The 20,190-nt window shown below is 39.0% G+C and overlaps 1 protein-coding gene across 6 annotated transcripts in view; it reads left to right on the top strand.

Annotated features, from left to right (window-relative positions):
• Positions 1-20,190, top strand: part of LOC138931194 (uncharacterized) — a 150,900-nt gene that overhangs the window by 85,505 nt on the left and 45,205 nt on the right. For 2 of the 6 annotated variants that reach the window (XR_011446471.1, XR_011446458.1), the window contains exon 2: positions 9,052-9,234. The exons of 2 other annotated variants lie outside the window; for them this stretch is intronic. The gene's annotated coding sequence lies outside the window, so the exon portion shown is untranslated. Of the gene's footprint in view, positions 1-4,032; positions 4,144-9,051; positions 9,235-15,023; positions 15,138-15,506; positions 16,444-20,190 lie in introns of those variants that run through there. 2 more of the 6 variants (XR_011446470.1, XR_011446469.1) reach the window with 2 other exon arrangements.

Below are 20,190 nucleotides of genomic sequence, written 5' to 3'. Positions count from 1 at the left end.
GCTGACCTGCCCTCTGTGTTTAGCAGAGGATGGACAAAGGCTTTTTCCTCAGTGCTTGTATTACCCAGTTGTTAATTTTTTAATGAAACCCTAAAATTCAAGGAGAACAAAATAAAAATGTGGAAATAGACATGTTTATCGAGTAAAAAAGTTCTGATCCAAGTTTAAGTCCGGTCCAGAGACAGATTAGATAGGCCTCATTCTTAAACAGCTAACTTCAGGAAACCACCCCCCTCCCCGCCCTCCACCCGAGTCTCTGAGTGTCCCTCTCACTGTTTTCTCTGACTCTTGCCTTTCCTTATCTCTTGAGAAAAAGACGGAGAATTATTGGAGTATTGTCCAGTCTACTCTGATATTTTTGAGGAGAGGAAGGAAAGTAAGAAATTTCTCTAAATTCCTTACTTGTATTCTTGTAGTATAAGCTATTTTAAATACATGGTAAGCATCATACAGTTTCCAGTGATGTCTCATTTAAGCCAAATAATAGTTGGTAGGATATTGAGCGTAGCACAGTGTTTATGTGGAACTCTAGTCATTTATTAGTTAAAACAATCTAACATTGAGATACAGTATTAAAGTACTTCATTTCCTAACTTTAACCTTTATTTTAGGGTGCATAATGCCTGGCTGTCAAAACACTTTGGAGTAGCCTGAAAATCGCAAACCATGCCAGCTCTTTGAAACAGATCAGGAATAATGCAGGCCAGGCTTCAGCGTCTTAATAGCCTGGAAAGTTTATTTACACTTAATCACAGTCAGTGCAAAATGTAGGTAGGGTACTCATTTGAAACAGACATTAATACTATTTAACCTAAATCACCAGTACAGCTGGAGATCATTTTACATACATCAATATATTTGCATAGCTCTGTTTGTATACAGTCATTTCATCATATGTGAATATAAGATCAAATATGCATGGATTGTTTCTGGCAATTTTAGTTAATAGTGAGTTCTTAGTTTAATATGAAGGAGATTAATTTTCTCATTGAACTATTGTAATTATGTGATTTTACATTCAATATCCTTTATCTGTACTTTAATGAAAATAATGAATCTGAACAAAATAGTATATATATATATGTTTAGAATGACTATTTTTTATTTAGTGATTTTTCAAGGGATTACACATGCTGAGCTGTCTGCAGAGGTCAGAGCACTGTAAATACTATTTTGACAAAGACATATTTCACACAGGTTGAAATATTAACAAGTTCAATAGGAAGCTAGAGGGTTCTATGAATGAAAGCTATTCTCTGAAAGCAAATCTTAATAAAAAGTGAAAGAGTGAGAGAATGTTCTTTACCAGAGAGTCCTTTAGAGGTTGCATAAGAGAAAGCAAGCAGAACTGGCTTTGTGATAAGGACTAATAATAAACACAAATGTCTTGAGCAGATGGATGCTGAGCTACTAGATTCAGGACCTTTCAAAAAAAATGGGAGTGGTACAGCCTTCAGCTTTGCTCTTTGTCTCTTGTAACAATGTATGAAACCTGTGTCTTTCAGTTGGCCCAGATGCTTTGTTTTCCTTCTGATTTAGAAACAAGTCTCACACCATTGGCATCATTGGAAACATCAGGCCATAGGGAACCCCTGTACATAACATAGCTGCTTTTCTATGATTTCTCATTTTTGCACTTATAATGAGCAGCACAGCCTAAAATGCCTCCCACGTTATTTCTTAGGTACATACCTCGATCATCACTCACATCTTGTCTACAAAGAAGTAGGCACCTATTTATTTGCTACAGAGCTGTTGATACAGAACTGAAGTAAACAATAGCAGAATTGATTAACCCAGATCGTATTTGATTAAGGAGTAAATACAGCGAAACTCATTAAGTCTGCAGGTACTGAGAGCCTGGTGTCTTTTTGCTTGTCTCTCTCTCTCTGAGTCTTTGGGAGAAGAAGTCATTCCAAACTGTTATGTGAATCCCTGTGTCATAGAGTTTTAATTTACTTTAAAAAAAAAATCTCAGGTTCTACAACAACTGAAGCAAACATTTTCCATCAGGCACTTCTTGAAGGAAATACTGCTACCGAAGTTTCCCTAACAGTGTTAGATACCATATCATTTTTCACTCAGTGTTTCAAGGTAAAAATGAAAAGGTAGAATTTAGTCAGTATCATTGCAAAGAAAATACACAAAAGTTAACTAGGCAGATGAAGCTTAGTACAGTAGAAAAGCCCCCAGCGAGCAGTCAGGAAACTTGGGTGGCAGACCTAGTATCACCTCAAGAAATCACCAAGACTCAGCCTTATAATGAGAGAGTTGGAGTGTTAATAATTTGTTCCTTATTCTCCTTCTCTGTTATTTTTGTGTTTAAAAACAGGGTCTTTTCATACTTCGATGAAACTATCCAGTCATTTTTAGTCCAAATTATGATTGAGTCTGTTTATCCAAATACCCATTGAAATGAGGTGTCTTGTGAAGCCAGAAGATGTCCAGGCAGGCTGGCTGGCTGGCTTCCCTTGTCAGGTGCTTGTTGGTTTTACTCAGAGGCTTGCCTCTCAGTACAAAGCATCATTACTAGGATTAAAAAATAGAAGAAGAAATTGAAAGCAGTTATCTTGCAGGGTTGTTGAAGGTGTAAAATGAGATAATGGATGTTAGAGAGCTCTGAAGAAACACTATATAACTATGTGCTTTGCTGAGTTGCTCAGTTGTGTCTGACTCTTTGGGACCACGTGGACTGTAGCCCAAGAGGCTCCTCTGTCCCTGGGATTCTCCAGGCAAGAATGCTGGAGTGGGTTGTCATTTGCTCCTCCAGGGGATCTTCCCAACTGAGAGACTGAACCCAGGTTTCCGGCATTGCAGGAGGATTCTTTACCTGCTGAGCTACCAGGGGAGCCCATATAACCATAATGTGAGGTAACAGTAGTAGGAGAAGTCAGAAGTGAAAACTCTCGCTGGCTTTTCATCTGAGTTACACAGATTTTTTTCTTTTCTTTCCCCTTCTCAAAGTAATTCAGTTAATTGCTCAGGCCTCCAGATTGACTATGGAAACCAGGCCTGTGCTTTTCAAAGAGGCTTGTAAGGAAAACTAAATTAGATACTAATCAGAAATAAGCTGCAGTATCTTTATATGAAGAATTAAGTTTGTTCTGATGAAAATGCAACCCAAATTCATTTTTTATTATGCCAGTAAATAAGACACTTGGTTTCATGGTTTGCATTGTATTTCTTCCTCCTGTTCAGACATTTCTTACTGATGTAACATACATCTCTTGGTAGATGACAGGCACTATCCTAAGTGATTTAGAAATATTCGCTCCTTTTTTATTGTGGGACTGGAGGTAGAAAAGGGGACTGCAGATGGGCACCACGGATCTTTTTGAGATGATGGGAATGACTAGATTGTAATAAATGGACAACTCCGTAAATTTACTAAAAATCATTGAATGATAAATTTAAAATTGGTAAATTTTGTTGTATGTAAATAAAACCTCAATCAAAGTAAAAGAACAAATGAGAACTGACCTTTGATTCTCACACTAGCTTTGCGATGTAGATGCTGTTATTTTTCCCATTAAATTTTTGTTTTCCTTTTTAGCTCCATGTGTCTTAGTCGCAGCACTCAGGACCTTTGATCTTCTCGGGATGCAGGATCTTTTCATTGTGGCATGCAGACTCTTAGGTGCAGTGTTTGGGATCTAGTTCCTACTGGGGTTTGAACCTAGGCCCCTCATGTTGACAGTGCAGAGTCTTAACCAGTGGACCACCAGGGAAGTCTTTTTTTCCCATTTTAAAGTGAGAGAAGTGAAGCTCACAGGGAACTTAATGTCACATAGCTAGTTGGTAGCAGATCCAGATTCTGATCTTGCCAATTATCATAAGAGTCCATGCTTCTAAACACTACCATATTCCTTTCAAAAAGTAGACTAAGGAAATAGCCAGAAAGATGGAGCACCATCCCGGGATTCTGTCTATCATCGTTACCAATAAATCTGTTACAAGTTTCATATTGTTTTTTTTTTTTTTTAGATCTCATTCTAATGTTTTTTTTTTAATTAAAGTATAATTGCTTTACAGACGGAGAAGGCAATGGCACCCCACTCCAGTACTCTTGCCTGGAAAATCCCATGGATGGAGGAGCCTGGTGGGCTGCAGTCCATGGGGTCGCTAAGAGTCGGACACGACTGAGTGAGTTCACTTTCAGTTTTCACTTTCATGCATTGGAGGAGGAAATGGCAACCCACTCCAGTGTTCTTGCCTGGAGAATCCCAGGGACGGGGAAGCCTGGTGGGCTGCCATCTATGGGGTCGCACAGAGTCAGACACGACTGAAGCGACTTAGGAGCAGCAGCAGCTTTACAGATTTTTGTTATTTTCTATCAAACCTGAACATGAATCAGCCATAGGTATACATATATCCCCTCGCTTTAGAAACTGCTTCCCATCTCCCGCCCCATCCCACCCCTCTAGGTTGATACAGAGCTCCTGTTTGAGTTTCCTGAGACAACAGGAAGTTCCTGTTGGCTATCTACTTTACATATGGTAATGTAAGTTTCCGTCTTACTCTCCTCATACATCTCACCCTATCCTCCCCTCCTCCCACGTCCATAAATCTATTCTCTATGTCTGTTTGTGCATGCTGCCCAACAGATAAATTTTTCAGTATCATTTTTCTAGATTCTGTATATATGTGTCAGTATATGATATTTCTCTTTCTCTTTCTGACTTACTTCACTCTATCTAATAGGCTCTAGGTTCATCCACCTCATCAGAACTGACTGAAATGTGTTCCATTTTATGGCTGAGTAATATTCCATCGTGTATATATATGACAACTTCTTTATCCATTCATCTGTTGATGGACATCTAGGTTGCTTCCACGTTCTAGCAATTGTAAAGAGTGCTGCAGTGAAGAATGGGATACATGTGTCTTTTTCAATTTTGGTTTCCTCAGGGTATATGCCTAGGAGTGGGACTGCTGGGTCACATGGCAGTTTTATTCCTAGTTTTTAAAGGAATCTCCATACCGTCTTCCATAGTGGCTGTATCAATTTACGTTCCCGCCAACAGTGCCAGAGCATTCCCTTTTCTCCACATGCTCTCCAGCATATACTGTTTGTAGACTTTTTGGTGATGGCCATTCTGACTGGTATGAGGTGATATCTTATTGTAGTGTTGATTTGCATTTCTCTAATAATGAGCAATAGTGAATATCTTTTCATGTGTTTGTTAGCTATCTGTATGTCTTCTTTGGAGAAATGTCTGTTTTGCTCTTTTCCCCACTTTTTGATTGGGTTGTTTGTTTTCCTGGTATTGAATTGTATGCACTACATGTATATTTTGGAAATTAATCCTGTGTCTGTTGTTTCATTTGCTATTATTTTCTCCCATTCTGAGGGTTGTCTTTTCACCTTGCTTATAGTACCCTTTGCTGTGCAAAGGCTTTTATGTTTAATCAGGTCCCACTTGTTTACTTTTGTTTTTATTTCCATTACTCTAGGAGGTGGGTCATAGAGGATCTTGCTTTGATTTCTGTCATCGAGTTTTCTGCCTATGTTTTCGTCTAAGAGTTTTATAGTTTCTGGTCTTATATTTAGGTCCTTAATCCATTTTGAGTTTATCTTTGTGTGCTGTTAGGAAGTGTTCTAATTTCCGTCTTTTACATGTAGCTGTCCAGTTTTCCCAGCACCATTCATTGAAGAGGCTGTCTCCGCCCCATTGTATATTCTTGCCTCCTTTGTCAAAAATAAGGTAGCCATAGGTGCATGGGTTTATTTCTGGGCTTTCTATCTTGTTCCATTGGTCTATATTTCTGTATTTGTGCCAGTACCATACCGTCTCGATGACTGTAGCTTTGTAGTATAATTTGAACTCAGGAAAGTTGATTCCTCTAGTTCTGTTCTTTCTCAGTATTGCTTTGGCTATTCAGGGTCGTTATGTGTTTGCATACGAATGGTGAAATATTTTGTTCTAGTTCTGTGAAAAGTGCCATTAGTAATTTGATAGGGATCACACTGAATCTATAGATTGCGTTTGGTAGTATAGTCATTTTCACAATATTGATTTCTCCTTCCCAGCGTCATTTCTTCCAGTTTATCCATTTTATTGCCATATAGTTATTTGTAATAGTCTCTTATAATCCTTTGTATTTCTGCATGGTCTGTTGTAACTTCTCCTTTATTTCTAACTTTGTTGATTTGATGCTTGTCTCTTTTTTTCTTGATGAGTCTGGCTAAGGGGTTGTCAATTTTGTTTATCTTCTCAAAGAACCAGCTTTTAGTTTTATTAATCTTTATTATTGTTTTTTATTTTTCATTTATTTCTGCTCAGATCTTTTGATTTCTTTCCTTCTACTAATGTTCAAGTTTTTCGTTCTTTTTCCAGTTGTTTTAGGTGTAAAATTAGGTTGTCTATTTGATGTTTTTCTTGTTTCTTGAGGTAGGATTGTATTGCTATCAACTTCCCTCTTAGAACTGCTTTGCTGCATCCCATACCTTTTGAATTGCCATGTTTTCATTGTCATTTGTTTCTGAAATTTTTTGATTTCCCTTTTGATTTCTTCAGTAACCTGTTGGTTATTTAGAAACCTGTTGTTTAATCTCCATTTGTTTGTGTTTCTTACAGTTTTTTTCTTGTGAAAAAACCTCATCTCATCTCATAGCATGGCAGAAAAGATGCTTGATACAATTTCAATTTTCTTAAATTTACTGAGGCTTCATTTGTGACCCAAGATGTGGTCTATCCTGGAGAATGTTCCATGTGCACTTGAGAAAAAGATGTATTCTTCTGCATTTGGATGGAATGTCCTGAAGATATCAATGAGACCCATTTCATCTAATGTATCATTTAAGACTTGTGTTTCGTTGTTAATTTTCTGTTTTGATGATCTGTCCATTGGTGTGAGTGGGGTGTTAAAGTCTCCTACTATTATTGTGTTACTGTCAAATTCTCCTCTTATGTCTGTTAGTGTTTACCTTATGTATTGAGGTGCTCCTATGTTGTGTGCATAGATATTTACAATTTATGTCATCCTGTTGGATTGATCCCTTGATCATTACGTAGTGTCCTTCCTTATCTCTTGTAATATTCTTTATCTTAAGGTCTACTTTGTCTGGTGTGAGGATTGCTACCCCAGCTTTCTTTTGCTTTCCATTTGTGTGGAATGTATTTTTTCATCCTCTCCCTTTTGGTCTATATGTGTCTTTACGTCTGAAGTGGGTTTCTTGCAGACAGCATATACATGGGTCTTGTTTTTGTATCCATTCAGCCAGTCTGTGTCTTTTGGTTGGAGCAATTAATCCATTTGCACTTAAAGTAATTATTGATATATTCCTAATGCCATTGTCTTAATTGTTTGGGGTTTGTTTCTGTAGATCTTTTTCTTCTCTTGTATTTCCTGACTATATAGTCCCTGTAACATTTGTTGTAAAGCTGGTTTGGTGGTACTGAATCTCTTAACTTTTGCTTGTTTGAAAAGTTTTTGATTTCTCCATCAAATTTGAATGAGATCCTTGCCAGGTAGAGTAATCTTGGTTGTAGATTTTTCCATTTCAGTACCTTTAAATATATCGTGCCATTCCCTTCTGGCCTGCTCAGTTTCGGCCGAAAGATCAGCTGTTAAACGTATGGGGTTTCCCCTGTGTGTTACTTGTTGCTTTTCCCTTGCTGCTTTTAATATTCTTTCTTTGTGTTTAGTCTTGGTAGTTTGATTCGTATGTGTCTTGTCATGTTTCTCCTTGGGTTTATCCTGCATGGGACTCTTTGTGCCTCTTGGACTTGATTGACCATTTCCTTTTCCATGTTGGGGAAATTTTCAATTATAATCTCTTAAAAACTTTTCTCATACCCTTTCTTTTTCTCTTCTTCTGGGACCCCTATAATTCTAATGTTGGTGCATTTAATACTGTCCCAGAGGTCTCTGAGACTATCCTCAGTTATTTTCATTCTTTTTACTTTATTCTGCTCTTCAGCAGTTATTTCCACCACTTTATCTTCTGGCTAACTGATCCCTTCTTCTGCTTCAGATATTCTGCTATTAATTCCTTCTAGAGTATTTTTAATTTCAGTAACTGTGAAGTGATAGATAGAAGACTTCCTATAGCCGATTAAGTACTCTACCACTGTGCCTTCCCTTCCTGTCTATACAGAAGTATCTTGCCCGAAATGATTTATTTAACCTGGTGAAACCATTGATGAGATTTTTTTCAATGCCAGCTAGAAGACATTTATTAAATGTTCATTAATAGAAGAAGATGCATAAACAGTAAGGAGCATTGTACTTAGTGTTAAGGTGATACAAAGAAGATAGATTCCTATATAATGGGCTTAAATTCAATATTTCTAAAAAATAATATTAAAATTAGGCGCTAGCCTTATGTAGATTCCTATAATATGGGTAAATCCAATATTCCTGAGAATGATTTTGAGAGAATCTAGCTTCACACTCCCAGAAAAAATCCACTGTGTACCCTGGAGCAGCTTAGTACTCACTTGCCAAGACAGGTAAGCATGGAAGTTTGCAATAAGCCTACGTTCTATGTATAGCTTATTTTCCACAAAGCAGACTGAATACATTCCAAAAGTAGCAGTCACTTGCCTGTTTTGAGGATTAGATAGTCACTTTTGTACTTTTTCTATGCCAACCTGTATTTTACTCAACACTGTTTATGAGTAGAGGATGGACATGTTTCTGTTTGTGTACAATTTGTCTATACTCCATTTTGTTAAAAGATCAACTTTATTTGCTGAGTAGATTCTTGATATAATTTTCCTAGCATTTGGAAGTTTATAACATAAGGAACTGTTTAAATATAAAGCAAAAGAGTAAGTAATGCAGATTGGCCTTCCCATTTTTATGGCCCAAATTGAGACCATCATCATGAAATGAGTCATGATTTCAGTCATTCATTATACATGCTGGTCTTTATGTTTTTATCTAGCTTGGGTTTTCCAGAGTGGTACCCTAATCTTATGTTGATTGTGTATCCTCAACGCACCCAGCTTATAGTTTTAGGGAGAATACTGTAGGCACTTGATAGTGGATTGATTTCTGTTTTATGGCTTTTCAGATAATTATTTATGTTTTCCTATTGTTTAGTTTCCCTCGGCCTTTTTCAAAGGAAGGGCAAACATGTGTGCTGCGTTTTGCTATGAGGTTTTAAAGTGCTGCACGTCACAGATTGGCTCAACCAGGAATGAAGCCTCTGCACTTTTGTATCTTCTGATGAGAAACAACTTTGAGTACACCAAAAGGAAAACCTTTTTAAGGACACATCTGCAGGTCAGTGAAAACCAAAGCTTCTCTTTCTTGTGTTCAATCTTTAGCCTCTCTACATTAAGGTATAGAGCTCACCAGTCTAATACAAAGCTATTAGCCACAGGTGGCCATCTGGCACTTGAAATTGAGCTAGTCTGAATTCAGGACACATTGACTTTTGAAGACTACGTACAAAGAAGTAAAATATCTCAATTGTTTTATATTGACTATATGTTGAAATGATATTTTGGATATATTGGTTTAAGTAAAATAAAATTCACTTGTGTCATTTTACTTTTTAATGTGGCTGCTAGACAGTTTAATAGTACACATGTGACTCATATCCTATTTCTACTGGACAACACTGCTTGAGAACATAGGTGTTAAGAGCAGAGATTCCAGGTTCCACGAGTATCACACACTGTGTGACCTTAGCAAGGACTTCTTTACTCTCTTAGTACCTCAGATGCTTTGTAAGTAAAATACTGGTAAATATCCCTATCCACTTCGTATGGTTTTGGTGAGGATTAAACAAGATGATTAAGTAACAAATGTAGTACTTGTGTTTTTCATCTCCACCACGCCCAGTTAGTTAAAAATAATGAGCAACGTCTCAAGGTTTAGTGGAAAACATGGACTTTGAAAACAGACCTGCCTGGATTTAAATCATAGCTTAGCTACTTACTTAATATGTGACCCTGGGGATTTTACTCAGTCCATCGTAACTATTTGCCTCATCTGTAAAATGAGGCCAACTATGTTTCAGCTTTGTCATGAGGGTTAAAATAAAGTGTATGCAGTGCCAGGCACAAAATGCCTAGCTCATAATAGACACTTAGTATGTGGCAGTTGTTATTCAACATCTCCATAATTTTGTGCTTGTGTGATGAAACAGGTGTGAACTGAAACACAGTTGGGAGTTCTTGGCTCAGTTGCCGTCAGCTGTAATATGGGAAATGCTTGGTCATATTTCTATCTTTACTGCCATGGTCAGTCCCATTGCAGTTGTTTATTGGAGACTGGGTTATACTTGAGGAAATGGCCATAAGTAGCTTTTTAGAAATGTCATCAGTGATGTTAAAATCTGATAGAAGTATATGCTTTCTGTAAAAATCTTCTATCTAATTATATTTTGATACTTGGTCTAACATTATATGTTAGAGTATCTCATATTTGCTTTCATAGAGGTGTCACTTGAATACCACCTTCCTCCAAAGCATTTCTGCAATTAGTGTGCTGATGTTTTTGAACTTCCCCATTAGAGTCCATCCTTCTGGGTTAAAACGTCAATTTCTCTCAAGTCCTATATTCAAATAAAATGAGTTAATAAATTGCAGACTTAGAACCATGTCTAAGTGCTCAATAAACTGGATAAGTAGTAATATTATGTGTATGATCGTTTTAATCCTCATAACAGCTCTATAATGTAGGTATTGTTGTTATCCCTATATTGCCTTTAAGGAAAGTGAGAAACAGGAGGGTTAATTCACTTTCTCCAAGCCATTCAGTGAATAATTGATAAAGTCAAAGTTTGAATCTAGGGCACTTGGACTCAGAGCTTTCACACAACTCCTATAGTATCTTGCTTCTCAGATCAGGAGTAAAGCTTCTGGCCACGAACACTTTAGCCTGAATCATATAAGCCTTCATTAAAAGGAGCCTGAGAGATTAAAAAGCACCATGCATACGTGCTCAGTTGCTTCAGTCATGTCTGGGCTCTTTGCAACCCTGTGGACTGTAGAACGCCAGGCTCCTGTCTCCATGGGATTCTCTAGCCAAAGGAGTTGCCATGCCTTCCTCCGGGAATTGTTCCCAACCCAGGGATCAAACTGACATCTGTATCTCCTGCATTGAAGGCAGATTCTTTACTGATGAGTCAACAGTGAAGCCTAAAAGCACCATTACATGGCATTATACTGTTATCATTATGTAGTGTATATGCTGTAACATATACTACTGTCTAAACTATTTAGATAGGCCCTAGTCAGAAACAAAGAAAGGAGCTGAGGTACTGGAGTTGGAAATCTGCACATTGAGATAGACTAGTGAAAAGAAATGAGAAACCATCAAAGAAATGTCCTTTATTCCCAACTTTGCTAAAACTCCTTGCTAGCAAATGTATTGAAGGTAAATACCTGACCACCATTGTATCAGTTCACTAATTATGAAAATGGTTTCAGACCTAGATGTGCTGTGTGTTTCAGAAGTTTTTCACATCAAACTAAGAAAAGTCCTGATAAAATTTGAAATTAGGAACCTCCATTGATCTATAATTCTGTTTTTGTGCCAATACCATACTGTCTCGATTACTGTAGCTTTGTAGTATAGTCTGAAGTCAGCAAGGTTGATTCCTTTAGCTCCATTTTTGTTTTTCAAGATTGCTTTTGCTATTTGGGATCTGTTGTCTTTCCATACATATTGTAAAATTTTTTGTTCTAGTTCTGTGAAAACTGCCGTTGGTAATTTGATAGGGATTGCACTGAATCTGTAGATTGCCATTGGTAGTATGGTCATTTTCATAATATTGATTCTTGTGATCCAAGAACATGGTATATCTCTCCATCTATTTGTGTTTTGATTTTTTCATCAGTGTCTTAGAGTTTCCTTCATTTCAGTCTTTTGTCTCGTTAGGTAGGTTGACTCAGTTCGGTTCAGTTCAGTTCAGTTGCTCAGTCAAGTCCGACTCTTTGCGACCCAATGAATCACAGCACGCCTGGCCTCCCTGTCCATCACCATCTCCCAGAGCTCCCTCAGACTCACGTCCATCGAGTCTGTGATGCCATCCAGCCATCTCATCCTTGTTCGACGCCTTTTCCTCCTACCCCCAATCCCTCCCAGCATCAGAGTCTTTTCCAAAGAGTAAACTCTTCGCATGAAGTGGCCAAAGTACTGAAGCTTCAGCTTGAGCATCATTCCTTCCAAAGAAATCCCAGGGTTGATCTCCTTCAGAATGGACTGGTTGGATCTCCTTGCAGTCCAAGGGACTGTCAAGAGTCTTCTCCAACACCACAGTTCAAAAGCATCAATTCTTCGGCGCTCAGCCTTCTTCACAGTCCAACTCTCAACATCCATACATGACCACAGGAAAAACCATAGCCTTGTCTAGATGGACCTTAGTCGGCAAAGTAATGTCTCTGCTTTTGAATATACTATCTAAGTTGGTCATAACTTTTCCAAGGAGTAAGCGTCTTTTAATTTCATGGTTGCAGTCACCATCTGCAGTGATTTTGGAGCCCCCAAAAATAAAGTCTGACACTGTATCTACTCTTTCCCCGTCTATTTCCCATGTACTGATGGGACCTGATGCCATGATCTTCGTTTTCTGAATGTTGAGCTTTAAGCCAAATTTTTCACTCTCCTCTTTCACTTTCATCAAGAGGCTTTTTAGCTCCTCTTCACTTTCTGCCATAAAGGTGGTGTCATCTGCATATCTGAGGTGATTGATATTTCTCCTGGCAATCTTGATTCCAGCTTGTGTTTCTTCCAGTCCAGCGTTTCTCATGATGTACTCTGCATAGAAGTTAAATAAGCAGGGTGACAATATACAGCCTTGACGTACTCCTTTTCCTATTTGGAACCAGTCTGTTGTTCCATGACCAGTTCTAACTGTTGCTTCCTGACCTGCATACAGATTTCTCAAGTGACACGTCAGGTGGTCTGGTACTCCCATCCCTCTCAGAATTTTCCACAGTTGATTGTGATCCACACAGTCATAGGCTTTGGCATAGTCAATAAAGCAGAAATAGATGTTTTTCTGGAACTCTCTTGCTTTTTCCATGATCCAGCAGATGTTGGCAATTTGATCTCTGGTTCCTCTGCCTTTTCTGAAGCCAGCTTGAACATCAGGGAGTTCACAGTTCACGTATTGCTGAAGCCTGGCTTGGAGAATTTTGAGCATTACTTTACTAGCATGTGAGATGAGTGCAATTGTTTGGTAGTTTGAGCATTCTTTGGCATTGCCTTTCTTTGGCATTGGACTGAAAACTGACCTTTTCAAGTCCTGTGGCCACTGCTAGGTTGACTCCTAGGTATTTTATTCTTTTTGTTGAAGTAGTGAATGGAGTTGCTCCTTAATTTCTCTTTCTGATTTTTCATTGTTACTGTATAGGAATGCAAGGGATTTCTGTGTATTAATTTTGTAACCTGCAACTTTACTAAAGTTGCTATTTCTTTTTTTATGATATGAATTTGTTGTTAGCTTTTTAAAAATTAATTAATTTATTTTAATTGGACGCTAATTACTTTACAATATTTAGTGATTTTTGCCATACATTGACATGAATCAGCCATGGTTGTGTAAGTGTTCCCCATCTTGAACCCCCCTCCCACCTCCCTCCCCATCCCATCCTTCTGGGTCATCCCAGGGCACCAGCCCTGAACACCCTGTCTCATGCATCGAACCTGGACTGGTGATCTGTTTCACATATGATAATATACATGTTTCAATGCTATTTTCTCAAAGCATCCCACCCTCGCCTTCTCCCACAGAGTCCAAAAGACTGTTCCTTACATCTGTGTCTCTTTTGCTGTCTTGCATATAGATCATCGTTACCATCTTTCTAAAGTCCATATATATGCATTAGTATAACGTATTGGTGTTTTTCTTTCTGACTTATTTCACTCTGTATAATAGGCTCCAGGTTCATCTACCTCATTAGAACTGATTCAAATGCATTATTTTTAATGGCTGAGTAATATTCCATTGTGTATACATACCACGGCTTTCTTATCCGTTTGTCTACCGATGGACATCTAGGTTGCTTCCATGTCCTGGCGATTGTAAACAGCGCTGCAATGAACATTGGGGTACACATGTCTCTTTCAATTCTGGTTTCCTCGGTGTGTATGCCCAGAAGTGGGATTGCTGGGTCATATGGCAATTCTATTTCCAGTCTTTTAAGGAATCGCCACACTGTTCTCCACGAAGCTGTACTAGTTTACCTTCCCACCAACAGTATAAGAAGGTTCCCTTTGCTCTGCACCCTCTCCAGCATTTATTGTTTGTAGATTTTTGATAGCAGCCATTCTGACTGGCGTGAGATGATACCTCATTATGGTTTTGATTTGCATTTCTCTGATAATGAGTGATATTGAACATCTTTTCGTGTGTTTGTTAGCCATCTGTATGTCTTTTTTGGAGAAATGTTTGTTTAGTTCTTCAGCCCATTTTTTGATTGGGTCATATATTTTTCTGGAATTGAGCTGCATGAGCTGCTTGTATATTTTTGAGATTAATTCTTTGTCAGTTGCTTCGTTTGCTATGTCGTTAGCTTTTTACAATTTTTTTCTTTATTTTTGCCCGTGCTGGGTTCTTCATTGCTGTGCAGGCTTTGTCTAGTTGTGGCAAGCAGGGGCTAATCTTCATTGTTGTGCCAGCTTCTCATTGCATTGGCTTCTCTTGTTGCAGAGCACGGGCTCTCGGATGCTCAGGCTTCAGTAGCCATGGCATGTGGGCTCAGTAGTTGTAGCTCATGGGCTTTAGAGTGCAGGCTCAATAGTTGTGGCACAGATTTACTTGATTCGCAGCATGTGGGATCTTCCTGGACCAGGGATTGAACCCATATCTCCTGCATTGGCAGGCAGATTCTTTACCACTGAGCCCCCAGGCCAGCCCCTAAAGTTGCTGTTTCAATAGAAGAATGTAAACCACTCATGTAGGAGGAAAATAGATTTTGATGGAACTCTGTAAAATCTTTAAAAGAAGCATTTTGTATGAGTGCTAATGGGTTGGTACATTGAAGAAAAGAAGCAGCATGTATTCAAAAGACATTTGAAAAATAACATTGAAAAAAAGACATTTCTTCTTTCCACAGATAATAATTGCTGTAAGCCAGTTGATAGTGGATGTAGCACTAAGTGGAGGATCGAGATTTCAGGAGTCTTTATTCATTATCAATAACTTTGCAAACAGTGACAGACCTATGAAGGTATGTTCTCACTTTAAGTGAAAAATTAGACCCATGTTCAATGTTAGGGGCGTTTCACTCCTCAAGTTAAACTTCGCTTTGCATTCACATTTATATAGTATCAAGTGTACAGAATGTGAGCTTCACAGGTCAAGGCTTTGTTTCGTACATCCCTGTACCTCTAGCGCCTAGAATACTGCCAGGTACACAGTAAACATTCAGTATTAGTTGAATGAGTGAATGAACAACTATACTATGTATACATAATTATGATATAATTTTAATTTTCCCTGGGCTTGATATTTAAACTTACTTAGAAAAGAAATGTTTTTTTTTTCCCCCTCAACTGTCGTTCCCATTTCTGCTGCTGCTGCTGCTGCTGCTGCTAAGTCACTTCAGTCATGTCCGACTCTGTGTGACCCCATAGACGGCAGCCCACCAGGCTCCCCCGTCCTTGGGATTCTCCAAGCAAGAACACTGGAGTGGGTTGCCATTTCCTTCTCCAATGCATGAAAGTGAAAAGTGAAAGTGAAGTCACTCAGTTGTGTCCGACCCCTAGCGACCCCATGGACTGCAGCCCACCAGGCCCCTCCATCCATGGGATTTTCCAGGCAAGAGTACTGGAGTGGGGTGCCACTGCCTTCTCTGGTTCCCATTTATAAGATTGGCTAATTAAGCACTGAGTTGGAAATTTCACAAAACTTCACTTACTAGAGTAGCTAACAGCTGCCTGATCCTTTGCCAGCAGATGAGGAATGGCACAGAAGGGATTCATTACTTGATGATTTTCTGAGCTTAAAGAATCATCTGTTAACTGGGGCCTTCCAGAGATACTTATTGGCAAACCCATGTCCAAGGCTGTTGTTCTAGGGCAACAGTTGGCTGAGGCCAAACCCACGACCCTGAACACCGTTAGTCTTTCCTACCTATATACTTCAAACCTAAAACGTTGTAAAAGTTCATGCGCCGGGGTCCAGCCCCCGCAGGATCCAGGGAAACCTGAAAGAGAAACGGCGTCAGGGATTGATTTAGAGAGAGAAGGAAAGAAAGTTGAAGATAAGAAAATAGAGGAGAGAAAGAGGCTGATATTCCTTGGTTTACATAGAAAGCCAATAAAACTCCGAGACAAGAAGTTTGCCCTGTTCACGGAGGCCACAGGTGCCCTCCCGGTGTCCCGAGGGAGTGAAGACGCAGGACGTCTTCCCGTTCAGGTGTTAGAAACCTGGGCAGATAAGTGAACGCAGGGAGCCCCTATGCTCCAAGGTATCAGTCTGAAAAAGAGGGAGAGGGAGAGAGAGAGAGGAAAGAAAAGAAGAAGAAGAAAAAACACGGGGTGACCAAGCTGCTTCGGAGAGCAAGGCCCAAAAACTTTATTTTTCAAAAGGTACTTTTATACCTTGCCTTATACATAGAGGGAAATGAAAGATGCAAGGTCATACATAGTCAGCCCAAACATTCCAACAGTTTTGCCCTTATCGAAACCAGGATTTTTCTGCATACCTTTGCCACAAATGATGTTGTGTACAGTATCTTCTGGCCTTGGAGGCCTGTGAACATTTTATGATCCTCTTTTGATAAAGGCTGCTCAACCAGAAAACTTATTTTCCCTCAAAGTGTCTTTTCTTTATATTTCTAATCTATGTCAGCCTCAGAAAGTGCCAGACAGAGTTATGTTTTTCACAGAGCAAAGGTGCAGTGAGTTACAAGAAAGAACCAATTAGCTCAAAAGTCTGATATGGTTAAATTCAAGGCTACACTTGTTTTTCTTGCATTCTCACTATGTTAACTAATGCACTCCCAGGTGCACAGTGGATAAGAGATATGGGAACTTAGCAACAAGCATTGGCCCAATAATGAAATCCTACATCAGCACTAGCACTACTCTAATAACTCTTAACTCTTTCAAAGGCTCTATGTTTTAGGCTTTCCATGCCTCTCACAGTTGGGAGGCTGTAAATAATCACATGCATAGCTGTAAGAGTCTGGATATACCTGCCGAGCAAGCTACTATGTTAACAGAGGGAGTTTGATTTGAAATATTCCTCTCATGTCCAGGAGACTTATTAGCTATAGCCCTAAGTTGATTTCCTCCAGAGAAAAGTGGTCAGGATTAGCCTCCTGTTAATGTCAGAGGAGTTGGTGAAAGTCATGAAACAGTAAAACAGACAGATTCTGGTTTTGGGGTAGATGCTCGAGAAAGCCTAGGGAGCCCCTTGAGTTCTGAAGCCTTGCTTAACAGTTCTCTTCCACATGACCTTGTCATGGGTGGGAACTCCCGTGGTGGCTTCCGGCATTCATGTGTTGTTTTGTTGCATGGACAGTAGGTTCTGTTCTTCAGGGATATATGTGTACAAGGGAAGAAGATTCCCTTGCCAATAGAGAATGTTTCCTCCCAGAGGAATCATCCCCATTCTTGGGAAAGGTCATCTTCCAGCATAATTTGACAATTTGTGTAAAATCTGGAAAAAAAAAAAGTTTACAGTCACAGCATACTTGATGTTTGGGACGTGTTGAATCTTTGTACCAAAACATATTCCCATAGGAATGTTGCTTAGACTGAAAAAACAACAACAAAAACAAAAACACACAAACAACACTGAATAGTACCAGCCATTCTCAGGCTGGGAAAGTTTGCTTTTCAGCCAGTTCTACTGGTTCCCTAAGAAATCAGTATATGCTCCATCTAATCCCAACAGCACAGAAATAGCTTATGTCATTTAGCATCTTTTACTCATACCCTAAGAGTTTATTTTCCTAGTTTTTTTTTTTACCATCCTTAATTCCATGTTATATAAAAGTTAGACTACCAACTTTTTCAAAGTAAATGGGATCTGTTTTAGACCTCCTTGATAGGAAATCTTTTTCATGACTCATTTGTGAGATGACAGTTTTATTCTGGTAGGGCAATCATTACCAATAAACTCTATTACAACAAAGGTATAGCTTTCTCCCAGTAAATGAAATCTCTACTAATGTAGAAGAAGAGAAGAAGAATCTCTACTACTGTGTATATATCTATACACAAACACACACGCGTGTGCACACACACATATGGATAATCAGTTTTAAAAGTGATCTTTAAAGAAGACACTTTTGAATATAATTTTCTCCACCTTTGGTGGTATTCACATTGAAAAGCTGCCTAAGGCCTGTACCTGTCCCTACTCCTCTTCTCAGATCCCTACATATAATTGTGATTACTCTGCTGGAGTGAATAGGAAGCCATAGGACTGACAAAGAGGAAACTCTAACTTTGTGCTTTTGAGGACAAAAGCAATGCTTTAAGAGAAAGTAATGATCTCTTTAAACTCTTCAGAGTGTTCTGTGATCCATAAACTCTTCTTTACATAATTGAAAATGTCTACAGTATGGTTTTCACATCAAAGCATATGGCCGTTGGCAGATGGAAGAGTGACTAAGGTCATGAGCTCTGTAGCCCAACTGCCTGAGTGTCAGTCCTGTCTCTACCACCTACCAACTTCACAGCTTTGGCCAAACTGCATAACTGCTGTGTACATTGGTTTTCCCATTGGTGAAATGAATTATAATAGTACTTAATTCATAATGTTGTTATAAAGTTTAAAACATGTAAAGTGCTTAGGCCACTCCTTGACGCATAGTATGATATCAACTTTTAGTCACTATTGTAACTAAAATTAAACAATAAAGGTGAATATGGATTACCTTCATGGCAATCAAATTGACAGCAGAGGAGGTGGGGTACAAAACCAGGTAGTCTGGCTCCAGAGTTCACGCTTTTATGTGTTAGGAATATACTGCCATCAAACTCACTGGCTTTGAAGCCTAAGATAGTAGACTATTTGTTTTAAAGAATTAATGTAAAACTCTTTAGGCATGCCCACATGCCAAGAACCAAGAACCAAATACTGAGATCTCTGACAAGGGGTAAAAGTTCTATGTTATTCCCAAGATGGGCTGCTTAGGCTTAGAGCACACCAATAATATTGATAAATATGCCTTTTTTGCTTGTTCTGATACTGCACAACTGCTTTTCCCTCAGAAGTCAAAGACTTGACCAAGAGAATCTGTACTGTTCTTATGGCCACAGCTCAAGTGAAGGAGCATGAGAAGCACCCTGAAATGCTAATTGATCTCCAGTATAGCTTAGCCAAGTCCTACACAAGTATCTCAGAGCTCAGGAAAACCTGACTTGGTAGCATGGCCAAGATTCATATATAAAATGGAGATTTTTCAGAGGTGACTGCTTATGACTTTGTTCGAAACACAAGCCGTCCCAAAGCCCTGGAGCACAATCTCACGGTTCCTTCTTTGTCTCCTTTTTCAGGCAGCAATGTGTTATGTCCACATAGCAGTTTTGGTTGCAGAGTTTCTTTATCAAAAAAGTGAGACATTTCTGTTCTTAGGGATGGGGAGAACTTCAGTTAGCCCAAGGAGTGTTATCTTTGTAGCTTGCAGCTATGAATGGGATATGATTGAGCTCTGAAAAATATGCTCCCCTTTCATCTCACTCAGTGTTGAACAGAAGTTGTTCTAAAAGAAAACTGGATTGTTCATTTGCCTTCTGCTTTCATTAACAGTACACAAATAAGTTAAATAGTACAGGGCCAGGCCTGATGCTCAATGTTTGTTTCCCAAGACTGTCTCCCTGGAAGACTGCCACAGATTAAATTCTTCTCAGGGCTTATGGGAAGCTCTGGATAACATACATAACTTATTTTCCCCTGTCTGCCCCAACATTACCAACAACTGTCCATGAATTCTATCTGTACAGCCATTTTAGTATAACAGAATCTTGGTATTAAAAGGTAGTTGAGAGGACTTCCCTGCACTCCCAGTGCAGGACTCATGTTCTGTCCCTGGTCAGGGAATCAGATCCTGCATGCCACAACTAAAGGTCTCACCTGCTACAACTAAGACCCAGTGCAGGCAAATAAAGAAAGAAATATATTTAAAACATGCTAAAAAGACAAAAAAGGGAGTTCACACATCAGCTAGATGGCCCTGTAATATGTCGTTTGTTTGTATACCCATCTCAAGAACAATTTGGCATCCATACATGGATGAAGTGCCTTTGTGGGAGCTGTGGGATCCA

The sequence above is a fragment of the Ovis canadensis genome, chromosome X, assembly GCF_042477335.2.
Source record: "Ovis canadensis isolate MfBH-ARS-UI-01 breed Bighorn chromosome X, ARS-UI_OviCan_v2, whole genome shotgun sequence".
In the NCBI taxonomy this organism is placed as follows: Eukaryota; Metazoa; Chordata; class Mammalia; order Artiodactyla; family Bovidae; genus Ovis; species Ovis canadensis.
Note: the sequence above shows the minus strand (reverse complement) of the source record. Positions and strands in the feature narration are given on the sequence as shown.